This window comes from Balaenoptera borealis, assembly GCF_965194805.1.
Source record: "Balaenoptera borealis genome assembly, chromosome: 1".
Classification (NCBI taxonomy): domain Eukaryota; kingdom Metazoa; phylum Chordata; class Mammalia; order Artiodactyla; family Balaenopteridae; genus Balaenoptera; species Balaenoptera borealis.
The window spans coordinates 127438032-127454243 of NC_138860.1; the positions used below are offsets into that span (position 1 = coordinate 127438032).

General features: G+C 40.5%; 1 protein-coding gene across 4 annotated transcripts in view; it reads right to left on the minus strand.

The window, feature by feature from the left end:
- Nucleotides 1-16212, minus strand: part of ST6GALNAC5 (ST6 N-acetylgalactosaminide alpha-2,6-sialyltransferase 5) — a 171564-nt gene that overhangs the window by 97803 nt on the left and 57549 nt on the right. The window lies entirely within an intron of this gene.

The following is a 16212-nucleotide window of genomic DNA, read 5'->3' on the forward strand; positions in this document are numbered from 1 at the left end:
AAGAGTAATGGAGGTTGGGATGCAAAGTTCAGTTGTCAGGAAAGAAATAGTTGCCACAGGCCTGGAGAACAGGAGGGAAATTTACTGATTAGTTCTTCCTAAACCAAGAATCTTATTGTTTAACTCTCCCTCCTTCACGAGAAAGTAAAGTACAGGATCATATATATTCCTGAAAAGGGTAAATGAAATATCTTCCAAAAATTAAAAAAGATGGCAAATGCAATAATAGAAGCTTAAATATATGGGGTTGTACATTCATTGTTTTTTCACAATGTAGAAAATTTAAGTCTACAAAATGTAGAATTATTTGACACCTGAAAAATTGGAAATAGCGAGGGATGGTTTATCACCCCCGTTCCTCCCGGGAAGGCAGGGCTAAGCACATTTTCTACTGCATTCCTACTACTTTCCATTTTCTAAAATTATGCTTCTGGTCTAATCAAAACACTATTTTGACACAACCTTTTTAATCTTCCTTTTTTTCTCCCGCAAAATCACCTCAGGTATCACAAACCCATTTTATTGGAAACCGCAATCTTGTACCTAAAGAACAACTCAGCGTTAACCCCGGGCCCTCTGGACACCCTTTATCAGGTTTAGGTGAGTCCTGGAATCTTAGAACTCCCGACGGGGCTCGGGACAGTAAGGAGGGTTTTACAGACCCTCGCCGTGTAGGGCCCACGCCACAGCTGCTTCACCCTGTGACTGGCATGGCCCTGGCACTTCTGCTGAGTCAGGAAAGCATCCAGTCAATCCCGGTTTCCCAGGAGAACCACTCGAGTCGGGCCCAAGCTGCCCAGCACCCCCAAGGCAGCAGTGCCACCGTCTATCGTGAGCTTCCTGGCCTCTTTTTTTCCAAAGATGGTCAGATGTTCGCCTAAGTTGGTTTTCCTCAATTTGCTAAGATTCGAATGTAAGGAAAAGACAATTTCTCCTCAGGTGAATTCTGGGGAGAAAAAGCTATAACTACAGATCCAAAAAAAAAATGCTGGGGAAGACAAACTGGGAAAGAGAAGCAGAGAGCGGTTTCCAGGGAAAATCGGTGTCATTAGGCTGATGTTAAAATCTCCTGTGAACCTTAAAGCTTGCCCTTCTTCAAGGAAGCTGCTTTACAGGCAATGTGCTAGCTTATTTCCACAACTGAATTCGTTTGGAAGGACAGTTTTTCAGATTACAATTTACTCATTCATTCATTTGCTCGCCAGTGAGTATATACTGAATACCTGCACATGCCAGACTCTGTGTAAAGCCTTGAGGATACACAGTGAGCAAATGGACAAACATCCCTACCTCCATGTGGCTCACACTCTCAGGGGTGGGTAGGGGGTGCAGAATAAATAATTAGGGGGATAAGAAAGGAAGATAGAGAGGGGGCAATCTAACTTATTCTTGGTACCTTAAATACTTTTTATACTCAGCCTCCTTGGGCCTATGATTAAACAAAAATTCTTTGCTAAACAAAGCTTTCCCTTTTTCATAACGACTATCACATTTCTCAGCTCCAGATCATCTTGACCTATATATAAACTGTTAGCTGTGGAAGTGACCCAATAGCCATCTATTTCTCTCTTTTAAAAAATGAAAGCAATTCCACAGGAATTGTTGCCAGCATTCTCAGACAGAACCAGGAAACGTTTACTTCTAGATTTCTGGCACCGTGTATCAGGGGAAGCACTTCTGCATCCTACCAGGATGAAAACTGTCACCTTGGGCAGCCTTAGGGTAAGAGAAGCAGCAGTGGGGACACACAGGCCTCCTCTCTTTTGACGGGTCTACACTCAAACCCTTGTGCTCTCAGCACACGACGACTAAGTAAATGATCTGCCGGACAGCCACAACCTTCCTGCTGCACCCTACGTGTGCAAACTCACACCCTTGTTTGTTAAAGAACACAATATGTACTGTTGTACTCCAGAGAAATCCCATACCATTTGAAATGTGTACAACCCGAACCTCGGCTGCTAACATGTCTTCATATTTTAGAACTGGTTTCCGTGAACTAGATGTATTGTCTTGTCACAATACTGAATTAAAAGCATGAATTACATACTGAGACATCAGGGCAGCGGGGGGAAGCTTCCGGTTAAGCTCTCATGTTACTTGTATCCGATTGTTCATGGATGGAATTAGATAGCCTTCTCCCCAGCCTGCTAGAAAGAGCTGTGGTGTTGAGGGCACCTGGATTTAGAAGTACTTCAGGACTGCCTGCTGTAGGCCCTGTCATTATGTTGATGATGATGTGAACTCCTCAGCATGGGAAATTATATGCCACAAAGATAAACTCAGGTCTATTTTAGAAGGAGCTGCCAACCGACTTTCCTGACTGCTGCCTGTTACATGTTCAGTGCAAACCACTGAGCACAACACTGTATATTTAAGAAGGAACAGAGGTAGTTCCTAAGAGGCTTGTGTGATACAAGAAATTACCCGACGTCTGACTCATCACCCAAGCTTACCAAGTTGACAATCCTGACATTTGGTCACCATAGCCACAGCTTCTGTATCTTGCCTCCAACTGCTACTTAACTAAAGCTGTGCCCAGTAATGACAATTTTTAGTTAATACTCACAATAAAAATGCTAATTTTTTGAGGCTCCAAATAAAAGTTTTCAGTGAATCTCTACAAGCATAACTAAGCCATCCAGTGAAACCAGCTACGATTGTCAGGCCTACGATTTTCGTGTTTGGATTTTATTTTTATTATGAACCCAAAAAGGCAGGTGGCAGAAAGGTGAGGAGCCAGGGAAGACAAAATAGGTGCACTCCAAAGCTTGTAACTAAGCTTGGCGTGAAAGGGAAAGGTGTTTGCAGCTGCCATGTGGTGTGGACCTAACATCACCATTTTCATGAAATGTGAGATGAGGTATTTCAAAGAGAGGCAGTGTAGGTACAGCAGACCTTTTCCAGCTGGAGCAAAAGACCAGATTTGGGTTCCCAGTTTACCACTCACTATGTGACTTGGGCAAGTTATTTTACTTCTAAGGATCTCAGGTTTCATCACCCTGAGGGCGCCAGATGACATCATTTCTAAGGTTCCTTCCATTTAATACACGTTTGAAATAGCCTGTCATAAAAAAAAGCACACTAACACGTGTCTGTGTGAGCTAACATTTATTATTATTTGATATGTACAAGTACCACACTTGTGCTCCATTATGTCAGTCTTATTTATTTATGAAGACTTCAGGGCCTAATAAGCGTAATAATACTGACAACAACTAGTATCTATTGAACACTTATTTCATGCCAGGTTGCATACTAATGGGTCTGACGTTACCTGAACTCAGAAGTCCTTCCTCTCTAACATCTGGTCACCACAGCCACATCTTCTGTATCTTGTCTCCAACTGCTCCTTAAACTAGAGCTGTGCCCCGTAATAACAATTTTAATTTAATACTCATAATTAAAATGTTAATTCTGTTAAATGCCTCAAATACAAGTTTTAGTGAAACTATACATGCATAACTAAGCTACAACAACTCAGTGAAGCTGGCTATGGGTGCCAGTCTTATGATTCCTGAGTTTTACACGCATTTGCACGTGCATAACTAAGTAACCATCACAGTGACTCTCTGAGGGAGGCACTCTGATTACTCCCATTTTCAGATAAGGACATTGAGGCCTGGAGAGGTTCATTAACTTATGCAAAGTCATTCAGCAAGTAGGTGGCAGTCATGATTCAAATTCCGGAGGACTTACATTTACTGGAATATAAATTCCATGAAAGTAGCAACTAGGTCTGTCTTGTTTGCCTCTGCCTCTCCAGTGCCTGGCACACGGCAGGTGATCAGTAAATACCTGTGGAATGAATGAAAGTCTAACGCATATCCCTTACTCTCAACGACTCTCCCGGATACATCACATAATCAACCCTCTCAGTGATCTTGTCAGAGGCTGCCAGGGAGACCCCACTTGTGAGCACAGGTAGATTAGCATAATTCTAACTCCACTCTTGGAAAACCAAGTGAAACCACTGCACATTTTGTTGACCCTGGGCCCCCTCCTCCTGCACAAAGGATGATGGAGCTGTGGGATATTTGTGTCAGGGAGCCCAGGGTGGATAAGCCTGCTTCCCTTGGCCTTTGCTCTGGAAATGACATTCCCATTGACAGTGGGTCCTGATTTTGCAAGGAAAAGCCAGCTGGTTGATCAGTTGTGTGAGTGACCATCTCTTGTGGGAGCTATGATTAGTTTTCATCCTGCCTCTGTCTTTTGACCACCAATAAGACTGTTTCGCTTTCCTATCACCAGAACTGGCTCCCTGTTAACGCATTTCCAGCCCTAACAGAAGAGGAATGAGAAGGGAGATGGCGTGAGTGTCCCCATGGCACTCAACCTGCTAACACTAATGTTGAGCAGGGCCATCCGTCCCGTTAGAGTTGACAGAGCATCGCTGAGACAAAGCGGATGCCACAGCTGAAGCCACAAGCGCCCAGAGTGCAGCCACGTCCATCCAGAACACAAGCATGAGAAGGCAGCCTCCTGGAGGAGAGGTTTGCTGCAAATTGAAAATATTCAGCTCTGTGGAATCCAAGCGGATTGATTGTTTAGTAAATATTTCATTGAGAACATCAGCTGTGGAATTTGGATGCTTAAGTGATGCAGATAATTAAATGTAAATAATTAAAAATTAATAACGTTTGAAATGTTAAGCATAATGAGACAGACGATATATCAGTAATAAAGGGGCTTCATTCATCCTGAAGATCCGCTCACCGCCTTCAGGGCTGGGTCACAGCAGAGGTGGCCTGCGTCAGTTCCTGGCTGTTCCAGGGATGCAACCCTTCATTCCAATTTGGCAAAAGCACTGCCAACAGATGTTTTCTGGTCCTCATCACTACAGTACGGGGATCTTTACAAAGGCTCTACCCAGAGCAGTTACTGGGGTGCGTGTGAAGAGGGGCAGGGGAGATTCTGTAAATGTATTACCAGAAATCACACCTCCAGTCCGAAGGCGCTAGAACTGAAACAAAGACAAATCCACATTTGTTTAGTGAATTATGTAATGGAAATAAGCTCCCTGGAGAGTTGTTCCATCTAGTCTTTTCTCGTGCTCTCGCTCTCTCATCTTCAATCATTTCCCTTTTCCTCTCCAGTAGCTACTTGTCTTCAGCCTAAAAATAGTATGCTCAAGTGTTCCTCGTCGTACAAAGAGAATTCTCTCAATGTGCTTCCCTGTGAAAGCTGCTCCTCTCTCCTTTCTTTCCCCATCAAATTTCTTGAAAGAGTGGAGCACGTTCCCTCCTCCCTCTCTGCAGCCCCACTTCCCTGTGTGGCAGCCTGCCCCTGCCCTCACCATACCATGCCCAAACTGCTCCTGGCAGAGTTACCAGTGCTGTACTGCTCCATAAATCCAATGCTCTCTTAGGACCTCTCCATTGCGTCTCACACTCGTGACTCTGTTTTTCTGAAATCCTCCCCTCCTCTGGTTTCAGCTCTAACATTTTCTGCCGATGCTCCGTCTACCTCTCTAGTGACCACTTTTTAGTTCCTGGCCTGCCCTCAAAGGTGAGCTTTTCCCCTAAATTCTTTCCTTCTCTACACAAGGGCCTGCAAATGAAAATCCAACAGAGAGAAAGCAGGAAACATAAACGTGTGTAATGGTTGGGATAGGAGGGGGTGTAAAGACAATAGGGAGTGGTGCAGGCTGCGGCTAAATGGATACTGAATACCCTCGTGCTAAATCCATTCAAATTGGAATACAGTCATTTTGATCTCATCAGGGACTTTGCTGAGAGCAAGGAATTACAAGCATAAATATTATTGGTCGGGTAGGACAGAGGAGGAAAAGGAATGTTTCTTTTATGCCTCCCTCTGGTGAAGATGAGACTGATATCAGTACCTGGGACAGGTTGGTGCTCATTTTCTACTGGTTTTTCTCATCATCTGACACCAAGGAGTAACAGCTGCTGAGCACAAAGTACACAAAGTACATTCATTCCCTGTTCTTCCTTTAAGCCTGCATACACTCTGGCTTGGAAATACTTATTGGGTGTTTGCCTTAATTAGTACATTTGCTCTTTCTTCTTCAACTCAGCAGCCTCAACCCTTCCTCACACCATCTTCTATCAAGCTGTCAGTCATTCTCTTTTTTAAAAACATTTATTGAGAATTTAACATGGTTTTAAACTGTGAATGAAAGAAAATATTTGCAAATTATATAGCTGATAAGAGGTTAATATCCAAAGTATATAAGGAACTCATACAACTCAATAGCAAAAAAACCCAAACAATTCAATTAAAAAATGGGCAGAGGAACCGAATAGGCATTTTTCCAAAGAAGACCTACAAATGCCAACAGGCACATGAAAAAGTGCTCAACATCACTAATCATCAGGGAAATGCAAATGCTGTCACCTCACACCTATCAGAATGACTATCATCAAAAAGACAAGAAATAACAAGTGTTGGTGAGAATGCAGAAAAAGGAAACACTTGCACACTGTTGGTGGGAATGTAAGCTGGTACAGCCACTATGGAAAACAGTATGAAAATTCCTTAAAAAATTAAATAAAGCTACCATATGATCCAGCAATCCTACTTCTGGGTACACAGCCAAAGGAAATAAAAACAGGATATCAAAGAGATATCTGCATTCCCATGTTTACCCCAGCATTATTCACAATAGCCAATTGTGTCCATCAGCGAATGAATGGATAAAGAAGATGTGGTATATATACACAATGGAATATTACTCAGCCATGAGAAAAAAGGAAATCCTGCCATTTGCAACAACGTGGATGGAACTTGAGGGGACTGTGCTATGTGAAACAAGATGGACAGAGAAAAATAAATACTGCATAATATCACTTGTATGAGAAATCTTTAAAAAAAAAAGCCAAACCCTTAGAAACAGAGAGTAGAAAACTGGTTGCCATGGGCTGAGAGGGGGTGAATTAGGGGGAGAAATAGGAAAAAGTTGGTAAAAGGGTACAGACTTTCAGCTATAAGATCAATAAGATTTGAGGCTTTAATGTAAAACACAGTGACTATCGTTAATAACACTGTATTGTAAAATTGAAATTTGCTAAGAGAGTAAAACTTAAATGTTCTCACCAAAAAAAAATTATTAGGAATTTAACATAGTTTTTAACTGTGCTGATAATTTAATAGATTATTGTTATTTTTATTAATGTTCTGGTTACAAACATGGGTTTTGAGTGATTTGCCTCATCCTTATCTCCCCCATAAAGTCCTATTATTTTAGTGTGCGATTTTACAAAACTTCGGTCTTTCAGAAAAATCTTTTATTGTCAAATCATCAAAAACAAGAATCAAAAATAAATGACAGGGCTTCCCTGGTGGCGCAGTGGTTGAGAATCTACCTGCCAATGCAGGAGACACGGGTTCGAGCCCTGGTCTAGGAAGATCCCACATGCCACGGAGCAAATGGGCCCGTGAATCACAATTACTGAGCCTGCGCATCTGGAGCCTGTGCTCCGCAACAAGAGAGGCCGCGATAGTGAGAGGCCCGCACACCATGATGAAGAGTGGCCCCCACTTGCCACAACTAGAGAAAGCCCTCGCACAGAAACGAAGATCCAACACAGCCATTAATAAATAAATAAAGCACACCTAGTATAGTGTAATTTAAAAAAAAAAAAAAATGACAAGCAAAAGCAAAAACCACCTGCAGGGCTAGTTTAAGACCTCTGCTCTACAACCCCTCCTGAAGTAATCGTATCCTTTTTTATTATTTTTTTGGCTTCTATTAACCACTGCTATGTTGCTGATCCCCAGATCTATATTCTCCAGCCCAGGCCACTCTCTAGAGAGGGAGATGATATTTGATTATCTACAAAACATCTCAATGTGGCATCTCCAAGGAATGTGCCCAGAATGAGCCTCCTAAACACCCCTCCCCCACCAATGACAAACAGGCACACACACAGGCCCAGCTTCCTTCCTGTTCTACGTTGGAGTGTGACTTCAGACGCAGTTTTGAGTCTCTACTCTCTCCCATCTTCCACCTTCAGTGGGTCACAAAGTCCTATCAATTCTCACTTTGTTTTTCTGTTTGTTTTTTTCTTTTTTTAAAAATGAAGTATAGTTGATTTACAATGTTGTGTTAGTTTCAGGTGTATAGCAAAGTGAGTCAGTTATACATATATATGTATCTTTTTTCAGATTGTTTAGCACAGGGAACTATACTCAATATTTTGTAATAACCTGCAAGAGAAAAAAATCAGTTCTCACTTTGAAATAGCTTTTACATTCGACCATCTGCACCTAACTCTGCTGTCACTTCCCTCGTTGGAGACCTCATCTTTTGCCTGAAGAAATCCACTGTTTCTCTGACTCCATCCCTTCTTTGCACCAGTGTAGCTTACACACTGAGGTTTCAGACAGACTGAGAGATAGACAGTAAGGGGAACTGATGGAAGATGAAATAAGCTCAACTTTCCATTCTGGTCAGGATCAGGCTTAGCTCTTCATGGGGCTTTTTGAAGGGAATGAGTTATAAATTGTTATTGTTCAGCTAAGTCAGAGAAGAAAAAAGTCAGACAATATCTTGAGAATCAACTAGATTTGATGGCTGTCAACAGTGAATGAGGCTGATTTTCTGAGCATCTGGCACTTAGATGGTGGTTGGGAGATATTTGCCGAATGAAGGTTGGAACACACGGCACTGGTGCCTTAGGAACCTGCAAACTCCCTGCACGTTTCCCCTGCACCATTTTGATTTTGGATTCTGTCTTAAAACCCTTCTATCAACAAAGAGAAAGGAGGACCTATCTGGTATCAAGTCAGAGGATGTTTATTCTCCTTCCTGGGAGAACAAGCACTGGACTGAATTTGGAGGAGTTCCTGTACCTTGGAGGTGCCAGGGAACTGATGATGGAGTATGGGAATGACTTTGTCAACAAGGGGATACTTTCTTTTCTAGTCTTATCCCTTTTCTTCTAGTCATACTTCTGCTTCTACCCAAAGGAAGCTCTCTGAGCCTGAAAGTGTTCAAGTATTAGTTAATTATGCTTAATAAATAAGTCAGAAATTATTTGTCTACTTCTATGATTTTAAAATTTCCATTTGAAATGGTTAGCTGGAGCAAATTTCTCTACTTCAAATTCACTCACTAACTTCCAATTACCTGACTGTTTATGAATAAGCTTCTCACCTGGCATTTAAATCTCTTCATAATAGGGCCCTACTTACCTGTCCACTTTCAGCCCTCAAACTCATTTACATAAGGACTGGCTGGAAACCACCGAGTTCTATGCTGCTTTTGGAACATATCCTATGTGTGCCCTTTTCCTGCTTCGGCTTAGTTTTTCCCCTCTGTCTGGAATGTCTTCACTTTGGCTCCTCCCACTATACTTTGAGGCCCAGATTAATTATTTCCTCCTCACGAAGACTTTCCTGGTCCCTCCCCCCATCCCCTTTAAAACTGGCTATGAGGCCTCTTTCTTCTAAATCCTAAATTACATAGGAATTCAAACAAGAATTTTATCAGTAAGGTATATTACATGGCCCTTCCAATACCCTTATTGTATCATTTTAGACTACAGTTCTGTTTTTAAAAAACTTTATTATCTGTGTAATTTCTTGACACTGACCATGATGTCATAATCAGTTCTGTACCTCACTGGACAACCAAATGGCATCTTCAAGTCTCAGACATGATTCCCTGTCTCCTTTGTCAGTTCCTCTTCTATAGAACTGTTACATTGAATCTTTTCAGGGTCCCATTCTGAATTCTTCTAATATCCTGTGTTTATGTTACCTGTTTCTATGGATTTAAATAATATTTGCCTACTAACAGCTTCCAAATGTGCATCTTCAGTTTCAATTTTTCATTTGGACTTCCAACTCATATAACTAAGAGCCAGCTCAGATATCTGCGACTCAACATGTACAACTGCATTCTTAAACTTCTCTAAATCTAGGAAGGGGAAGAAAAAAGAGGAGTCATTTTTAAAAAGGAAAATAACCCCTATTAAAAAAGAAGAAGACTTTCCAATGGTCCCAGAATCGCCCACTCCTAAAAGGGCCTTGGAATCATTCGGTCCATGTCCTCACCTGTAGGCAAAAACCCAATCTTCTGGTACAAAGTCCAATGTTCTTTCTACTACATCTCCATGTAACCTCTACTATGGGCCTTAGAAAGATCTTTAGTATCTAAGATTCATTATCAGTAGCTCAACAATTAATGCAATTTCAAAAGGTAAGACATTATAAAACTGAAAATAAATCTCACAAATTTACTCCATTTGGGCAACCTCACAAATACTATTTAATTACCTTATAATAATACTCTCTAAAGTGAGGATTGGTCCCACAATGCGAACTACTCCAAAGAAATGCTTCCTTCTTCCTCAGACTCCAATAGCATGTGCACATAATGTCTCAAAGAAAGAACATCCTTCAGTGAAACTTGCCGGTGAACTTTTCTCCAAGGGGAAAGGCTCATTCACAAGAAGAAACGGGCCACTGTTTTTGGTGTGTATGTTTTCCCTACTCTATTTTAGAGTATGAACAACCAAATAAACTCCAAGTTTGGTTCTTACTTCAATCTGAAGATAGATCCGTTGCTTCAAATAAAAGACAATCAATCAGATATTTACTTGAAAAATCTGGGTACCAACAAAATAAAGAAAGTGATAGACTGGGAAAGTATTTATAGTACATACGACAAAGGCATAAAAGCTTAATTACATAATGAGCTTCAAGTGAATGTAAAAATAGTATGACCCCTGGAAGACGGTCAAAGAACAAGATACAAAAGGAAATTGTATACGAACAAACAAATATGTGCAAAATTTTCAACCCAACTAGAGGTGTTTTTATTGACTTTTTTTTTTTGAAAAATTAAGAATGTTTTTACCTCTGCAGAAGATAACCTTCCTATTACACTAGAGGAAAGTTCAGAGTGCTTGGGGAGTCTGGACCTATTCCTGGTTCTTCACCATATTAACAAATGACTGCTCAGTCTCAACTTTGTTGAGAAATTGGTATAATACCTCCAAGGGTTATCATCAATTGTACCTGAAATGTTCTATACAAGGTCTGGCACCAAATCCATACCTTGTAAGTGTAAGCTCATGAGAGTAGGACTTAATTTTATTCATGTCTGTACTCCCAGGGGCAAGAAAGTGCCTGGACTTTTCAGAGATTTAATAATAATAGTAATCATAATTCTTGAATTATATTGCATCAAAATGATTTGAATTACCATCTTACAATAAATCTTTTTTACAAATCCCAAATGTTTTACTCTAAATGCTAGGGCCAAAGGTCTTTAGTTTTTGTGCTAACTTTACAATTCAATTTTTCAACATCTGAACAATTTTTCCTTTTCAAAAAAAAAAAAGAACTAACCAAGGAATTTAAATCATAATAACCACCTATACAACACCAATTTTCTTCCTAAATTATTCAGATTACTTCCGGTTATTTAGCACTTCACAGAAGAATTAAATTACCAATCTACACCTTTACATATACATATCAACAAGAGTATGCAATGCCATATCGCCACTACTGATGATTTGTGCCTAAATAATAACTCCTGAATAGAGCTCACTGTCTTACGGGTCTTTGGTGGCATTTAAAAAAAATGAATTCTGCATGAGAGATGATATTAAAAAGAGAAAAACCCATAATTTGATTTTTCCCCCTATCTGGACCTCGTATTGGTTTCCTTTTATTAATTTCAGCAATGGAATCGCTTAGACATACTATTGTTATTTATTACTCATTTTCCACATATTTCCAAAAAAAGCTTTAGAGTAGTCCATTTTAACATGCTGTCATGTCTTCAATATTTGGTTCCCTGGAAGCAGCTGTAAAATTGAGTATATATAGCTAGCTCAGGATAACATACTGTGGAACTAATTTTCCTGTGACAAATAAATAAAAGTGTTTATTACCTGCCCACTTACTTATTATGCAGAAGTCATTTCTAGTAAATCAGAAATTAGGCAAAGTGAAATCTGACTTAGGAAACAACCAAGAGCAGAATGAAATGAAAATAACTGTAGTCTGATTTGTGAACACTCTATACAGCTTTAAGATATTACCTACAGACTCATAATATAATTGATTAGCTCAAAATTTCAAAGTCATGCCTCAAGACCCCACAGAGGCTTTCTAAAAGGGGGCCATCTGTCTGTCTTTCTTTTTTTTGTTCTTCAGGATTGCTTCAGAGGATCCGTCAAGCAAAGGCTTTCCTTTTAGTCTGTTTATAACTACCAAAATATTCACAGTATTCCCTGGGCTTTCACCACTTCTTACATCCTGAGGTTTCAGCATGCAGGCCTTATTCTCAACCCAATTACCTGGATATGAAGCAGGCACTTCGCAGCTGTCACGAAACACCTATACCATTTTAGAAAGGCATTGCTATCAATAACCAAAAAAACTGGGATTTTATCGCAGACAGTATGTGAAATTGCACCTCACTGACAAAACCACTGCAGAACTCGGGTGATAATATTATTATAGTAATTACCATATGTCTTACATCAAATGCAACTCCAGTTTTATTATCATTCAGGTTTCTAGAAGGAGATAGGAGGGAGCTGTCACAGTTAGACAGTTTGTCCTCTATTCAACTGCCAGCTCCCCTCTGAAACACAGGCTTTCTATTCCACTAAAGGAAATACAATTATAACTCTATTTGCATTGAGAACAAGAGAAGCCCTGGGTTAATTACAGGTAAGGTTCTGTTTACATTCCCTGGGGCTCGCCACAGCCAGATTCCATTTCTGAGGTGAAAAAAGCTGCTGGAGTTTGAACTAAAGCCACATTTTTGTTTTTTAAATCCCACTCTTGAAATTCTGTGTGGCCAAAGGGAGCCTGTCACTCAAAGATCGTTCAAACGTAACCCCAGAAACCTCCATTTTCCAGAATCTGCATGTAGTTAAAGTAAGTTCAGAACCCAAAGTCTAAACAAAAGAAACAGAAGATGGAGTTGGAGGCCACCCCCGTGAAGATCAGGACAAGTGAGGGTGGTAATATGTTTATTATTAGTGTTATATAACCAATTGATTAAAAAGGTAAGACAAAGGAGTGGTGAAAGGAGAGAGCCTGAATGCCAGTACACTAAGAGGACTATTTACTGACAAGAGACTGAGTTTTCCAGCAAATAACTTCCGTCATCTGTAAGGCTTCCTGGCTTCCTCTCTTCTGGTTTTCAGGACGTTTCTCGGCTGAGGGCAGGATGGTCCGGCTGTACTAACCTCAGCTGACTCCTGGGATGTGTTTCCCACTCCCGAGTTCACAGAAGAGAATTATTTCTCCTGATTTAGATTCAGCTTTCCGAAAATATGGACACAGCAGGTCTTATGCCATTTGTGTTCTTGCCAAGGTAATCGCAGACTGTTTAGCTGTCTGACTGCAATCTAATCATCTGAATTCTGGATAGTATTCTAGACGCCTAAAGCCAGCCTTTTCCCAGTCATTATCCATCACATCTATTTTATTTTGCTGATACTTATCACTTATAATCTGACATATCTTTTTTTAATATGTATTTGTGTAATTGTTTATTTTCGCTTCATCTTCCCTCCCCTCCCCCATTACATGCACATAAGAATGCCAGCTCCCTGAAAGCTGGGGTCCTTATTTGGAGCCTAGAACAGCACTAGACACATAACATGTACTTAATCATTATATTAAATGAAAGAATAAACCGCCATGATAATTTCAGAAGATCTGAATGTTGGCTTTGGCGGCAGCCATGGCCAGAGTACCAGCTGTACATAGATGATGCAGATATGGAGGTTGCTCTCTTTACAGACCATTTGCTAGGAGCAAAATTTTAAGATATATTTAAGAAATGAAATGGAAAGCAATTCTAGTTTTATGGACTTAGATTCTTCTGAAGAAAAGACAAGTTACCTCTAAAGAGTTGTAACGCATGCACAGTTTCCAGAAGAACCAGTCTCAGAGAAAAATGAGGGGTGACTCTGACCTCATTTTACCTAACTCAGGAGAGGAAAGAGGTGGGCACTGTAAACAGTTCCAGTGGGAAGGAGAAAGCAAGGAGTAATGCCCTTTCTAGGGAGGATGGCGGGCATGTGCCACATCATGCAAGGAATATGTCCTGCAAATGGAATTCCTTACTTGCAACCTGAAGGCCTACATTGTGTGTATGCGTGTGACTCCGTCAAGTTAAAAGGCAAGACAAAAGCGTAGTCTGTCGAGATGTGTGAGGACAGTCCATCTGTGTGCAAGAGGGATGGCCTTGGCAACAGCCTTAAAAGCTGGGCTGCGAGGTATTTCACACATTAATGGAGACAAACCAAAATCCTGTCTCCTTCAACTCCAAGTGAGATTTCAGAATGGTACTGATTCAGCTTTGGTGAGATTCTCACCTCCTCTTAGAAGCTGAGCTGTACTCAGCCAGACTCTCATTTGTGTTCAGTTAACTTCCTCTCTAATTTCCATCAGCAATTGTACACGTTTTCCCACCTCCCCTATTCAACAGGACCCCACTTACTCAGCACATGGGAAGACTAAATTCATGTAAATCCCCTGACTTCTCACCCCGACACCTAGAATGTATTTACTTCCACATGTAGGCTAATTTCTTTTCCTCTAGTCTGGGAGAAAGGTGTTCTCCCCCACCTATGGCTAATTCTTCATGCTGTCCACCCCACCCATGCCCTGTCACAAAATCCTGGACCTCGCTTTAACAGTAATCCTCTTCCTTTCCCATACCGACGACCTCTCTTCTAGTAACTCTTCATGGATAACAAACATAAATGTCTCTTCCATCATTTAAGGAAAAAGCTTTTCTTGACTCCTTATTCCCCTTTAGCTATCACCTAAGTGAATATTTACCTTGACTTTCTCATTCCTAAGTTATTTAGTGACATTAAAATCCAACTTCCATCCCATCTCACTAAGGTAAAAAAATCACTTTCTAATTCCTAAATCCAGTTAACTCGGGTTTCATTTTACTTTTCTTTTTTTTGGAACTCTCTTTATCTTGAAACTCTTGGCATCCCTGACATCATTTTCTCCTAAATCTCTGCTGATCTTCCTGACTTGGTTTCCCTGCTGCTGATTCTTTTTCTTTATGTCCCTTAAATGCTGTTTCTTTCCTGGGCCTTGTACTTAGTCTTCTTTACCTTCTATGGATGATCAAGTGATTTAATCCATTTCAGTAGCTCCAATTACCATCTGGAATATGCTAATGATTTGAAAAAAATCTCTCTCTGGTCCATAGCTCTCCTTGGAACCCTAGATATATGTGTCTGATACATTCTGAACCACAGAACTGGGTCAAAACAAATGTGAGAAACTGAGTCATCACCTTCCAACTGAAAATCTATTGCAGGTAAACTTTCAAAGGCTATAAAATACTATAAACATGATAACTGATTTTATTATTAAATATCATACACCTAAATCCCTCAGTTAGGCTTGCTAAGATGGCAGAAACAACTAAAACGGAGAAAAGGAACAATGAGTTCCAATAATTTCAATGCATATATATCTTGCTTTACCCACAAAATAAGCTTAGAGGTGAAAATTTGGATAAGTCAAAGTATCAGTGTATTAGTTATCTATTGCTGAATAACAATATTACTACAAATTAGAGGCTTAAAATAACACATATTTATTGTCTCAGTTTCTATGGGTCAGGAGTCTGGGCATGACTTTGCTGGGTCTTCTGCTTAGGGTCTCACAAGGCTGAAATCAAGGTTTTGGGGTTGTGGTCTCAGCAAAAGCTCGACTGGGGTAGGATCCACTTCTAATCTCAAACTGGTGCTGTCACCTTAAGAGTCTCTTTGCCAGAGGTGGGTGGACCTAATCTGTCATACAGAGTGAAGTAAGTCAGAAAGAGAAAAACAAATACTGTATGCTAACACATATATATGGAATCTAAGAAAAAAAAAAAGGTCATGAAGAACCTAGGGGCAAGACGGGAATAAAGACACAGACCCACTAGAGAATGGACTTGAGGATATGGGGAGGGGGAAGGGTAAGCTGTGACAAAGTGAGAGAGTGGCATGGACATATATACACTACCAAATGTAAAATAGATAGCTAGTGGGAAGCAGCTGCATAGCACAGGGAGATTAGCTTGGTGCTTTGTGACCACCTAGAGGGGTGGGATAGGAAGGGTGGGAGGGAGGGAGACGCAAGAGGGAAGAGATATGGGAACATATGTATATGTATAACTGATTCACTTTGTTATAAAGCAGAAACTAACACCATTGTAAAGCAATTATACTCCAATAAAGATGTTAAAAAAAAAAA